Source organism: Elephantulus edwardii, unplaced genomic scaffold (genome assembly GCF_000299155.1).
Source record: "Elephantulus edwardii isolate Elephantulus edwardi_28Jun2011 unplaced genomic scaffold, EleEdw1.0 scaffold00041, whole genome shotgun sequence".
Classification (NCBI taxonomy): domain Eukaryota; kingdom Metazoa; phylum Chordata; class Mammalia; order Macroscelidea; family Macroscelididae; genus Elephantulus; species Elephantulus edwardii.
This window is the reverse complement of record NW_006399791.1, coordinates 4,524,246-4,527,265: the sequence shown is the minus strand read 5'-3', so window position 1 is coordinate 4,527,265 and position 3,020 is coordinate 4,524,246. Positions and strand designations below refer to the sequence as shown.

The 3,020-nt window shown below is 46.1% G+C and overlaps 1 pseudogene; it reads left to right on the top strand.

The window, feature by feature from the left end:
• The first annotated feature begins 1,397 nt into the window (after positions 1–1,397).
• On the top strand, positions 1,398–2,454 carry LOC102859530 (annotated as a pseudogene).
• The last annotated feature ends 566 nt before the right edge of the window (positions 2,455–3,020 follow it).

The window sequence follows — 3,020 nt, the reverse complement described above, 5'->3', positions numbered from 1 at the left end:
GATCATTGCTGATAAAAATACAATTCAAAACAACAGTGAGATATTATCTTGTCCTAGCAACAACAACAAAGTTCAGTAAGACTACAAACAACAAGTGCTGGCAAGGGTGCGGAGAGGTTGGAACTCTTGTTTCTGGGGGGAATGTATAATGGTACAATCACAATAGAAAGCAATTTGATGGTTCTTCAGAAAGCTGGGGGATGGAAATACCATTTGACACAGCAATATAACAACTAAGTGTATATCTCAAAGAAATAAGAACCATCACATAGTCAGATAAATGCACACCCATGTTCATTGCAGCATTGTTTATGATAACAAAGAGAAACAACCCAAGTGTCCAACAGATGAGAGGTTAAAGAAGCTATGGAACAATTACACAATGGAGTATTAAGAAACACTGCAGAACAACAAAGAATTCATGAAACACTACGTAACACTGATGCATAAGGACAGTATGCTAAACAAAAGAAATCAGTCGCAAAGGAGTAGTATGTTAAAAGACAACTGTTACAAAAAGCTAAGGAAAGATTTACACACAGATAGAATTCATTCTTGGATGGTTACTAGAGACAGAAAGAAAAAGAGAGGGTAATAAAATCTGATATATAGATAAATTGGGTATAGAGAAAAGAAATATATAGCAATAATTAATCAGGTATTGTGATTGATTAGTTACATTAATCTTTGGCAATAAATGCTATAAAAGTGTGTGAATGACTTAGAAAAATTGTAATTGCAATGCTATTAAATAAAATGTGTAAGAGCAGGTGAAAAACCTGTATGATTTGTATGAAACTTTCACTAAAATAAAATGATAAAGTATATTAAGCATCTTAAAAAGAAAAAGACTGAGGGCGAACGGGTAGATCCGCCCTCACCGGGTGAACGTTACATTTCCTGGACCTTAGCCACTTCTCGCCGGCAATCCTTTCCCGGGTCTCAGGTTTTGCTCCCCTGACTTTCTGACGCTCAGCTCTGTCGACATCAGCTAACTTAGAAGTTCAGTTCTCTCTCTTGCGTGTGTGCCTGTGCTGCTGCTCCAGTCCTCCACATTGCGTTCTCCATTTCCGCTCGGGCGTGTGGCTGTGGCCATGTTTGTGCCCTGCGCCAAGCCAGTTCCCGTGCTCTCGGGCTGCACCTTCTTAATGCCAGCAGTATCTGTTGGAAATGTTGGCCAGCTTGCAATAGATCTGATTATTTCCACACTGAATATGTTTAAAGTTGGTTACTTCTATACTGATTGTCTTGTACCAATGGTTGGAAACAATCCCTATGCAACCACAGAAGGCAGTGCAGCAGAGCTGAGTATAAATGCTGAAGTATACTCATTGCCTTCAAGGAAGCTAGTGGTGCTTCAGTTGAGATCCATTTTTATCAAGGTCACCATAGAAGAAGAGATCACCACCCTGGTCATTGACAACGGCTCCAGCGTGTACAAGGCTGGCTTCGCAGGTGATGATGCCCCCCTCGTGGTCTTCCCATCCATTGTGGGGTGCCCTGGCACTAGGACGTGATGGTGGGCATAGGCCAGAAGGACTCATACATGGGTGCCGAGGCACAGAGCAAGCGGGGTATCCTGACTCTCAGGTTCCCAATCGAGCACGGCATCATCACCAACTGAGATGGCATGGAGCAAATCTGGCAATACACTTTCTACAACGAGCTTCATGTGGCCCCCGAGGAGCACCCGGTTCTGCTGTCCTGAACCCATCAAGACAATGACCCAAATCATGTTCATGCCCGCCATGTACGTGGCCATCCAAGCCATGCTGTTGCTGTTATGTGTGGGGCTGCACCACGGGCATCATCATGGACTCTGGCGACGGCATCACCCACATGGTGCCAGTCTACGAGGACTACATGGTGCCCCACCCATCCTGCGTCTGGACCTGGCCAGCTGTGACCTGAACAAATACCTCATGAAGATCCTCACCAAGCGAGGCTACAGCTTAACCACCACGGCAGAGCGCAAAATTGTGCGTGACATCAAGGAGAAGGTGTGCTATGTGGCGCTGGACTTCCAGCAGAAGATGGCCACCACCGCCTCCTTGTCCTCGCTGGAGAAGAGCTACAAGCTGCCCAACGGGCAGATCATCACCGTTGGCAACAAGCACTTCCAGCTGTCCTACCAGAGTATGGAGTCGTGTGGCATCCACGAGACCACCTTCAACTCCATCATCAAGTATGATGTGGCCCTCAGGAAGGACCTCTACACCAACACGGGGAGGAGGCACCATCATGTACCCAGGCATCGCCTACAGGATGCAGAAAGAGATCACAGCACTGGTGCTCAACATAATGAAGATCAAGATCATTGTTGCCCCTGAATGCAAGTACTCCTTGTAGATCGGCTCCATCCTGGCCTAGCTGTCCACCTTCCAGCAGATGTGGATCAGCAAACAGGAGTACGATGAGTCAGGCTCCTCCATCATCCACCACAAATGCTTCTAAATGGATTGCGGCAGATGCCTGCCTGCATGAGTGTGGCCACCCTGCACACCTCATGCTAGCCTCTGAAACTGGAAGCCTTTGAAAAGAAGTCTGTATCTTGAAACCAGCACCAGAGCTAGACCTTGTTGCTGATATGACCTTGTTATCACATTATCTATTCCCTCAGTCTGTGTTTAATACCCTGTACATATCTTTGATTTCAACCCTTAGCTCGTGTGACGGCCACTTATGGCTGCAGTGCAGAGAAGGCCATTGGCTATGCAAGGACCCACCTCCCCAACCTTGTTGTCTGCAGAGTATTCATGCAGAGCTGACAGCTACAGGACCTCCAGAGATTGCAGGCTGGGAGGGTGGTCTTGACCACTGGCCTTGCCTGATGGGGTTGGGAAAATCTGAGCCTTAGGACCAGATTTTCTTTCTTAGCCATTTCCTGCCATATCACAGTGGGTGTTACTGGCCTTGAGTTGGAAGATGGTTTGCATTGAAACCTGTAAATTGTATTCATCCTTTTAATTTATGTAAAGTTTTTGCACACAATTCTCAACTCTAGAGATGACAAATGTTGG